At 42.8% G+C, this 395-nt stretch overlaps 1 protein-coding gene across 1 annotated transcript in view; it reads left to right on the top strand.

The window, feature by feature from the left end:
• WDFY1 (WD repeat and FYVE domain containing 1) overlaps positions 1-395 on the top strand; it is a 54,338-nt gene that overhangs the window by 38,797 nt on the left and 15,146 nt on the right. The window lies entirely within an intron of this gene.

Here is a 395-nt window from a genome sequence, read left to right as displayed (position 1 = left end):
CTTTTTTTGAACTAACATTTTGTATATAGCTACTTTATAATTTTTTTGATATGGAACAGGGAAAATCATCTTTAAAAATGTTTGTATTCAAAGTAGTTTGCCCAACTGAAAATTCTAATCTTACAACTTTGGGTGATGGGGCCCTGTCATCTCTGTGACGCATGATAATGTGGTTGAATGATCCATTGTACACGATGAAGATGCATTCTTACTTGAAGGCTCAGCTGGTCCCAGTTAGGTCTTCGGCTGTCAAATGTGTGTGTCCTGATGCAGTTATATTTTACCTCTCCCTCCCTCCCCTCTGCCTACCCCCCTTTCTCTCCCAAACCCCTAGGTAGTGTCGCCTGCCTCTGGTGGGACCCCATTCAACGGTTACTCTTCTCAGGAGCATCTGA

Source organism: Propithecus coquereli, unplaced genomic scaffold (assembly GCF_000956105.1).
Source record: "Propithecus coquereli isolate 6110/MARCELLA unplaced genomic scaffold, Pcoq_1.0 Scaffold18, whole genome shotgun sequence".
NCBI lineage: Eukaryota > Metazoa > Chordata > Mammalia > Primates > Indriidae > Propithecus > Propithecus coquereli.
This window is presented reverse-complemented; position numbering and strand designations above follow the sequence as displayed.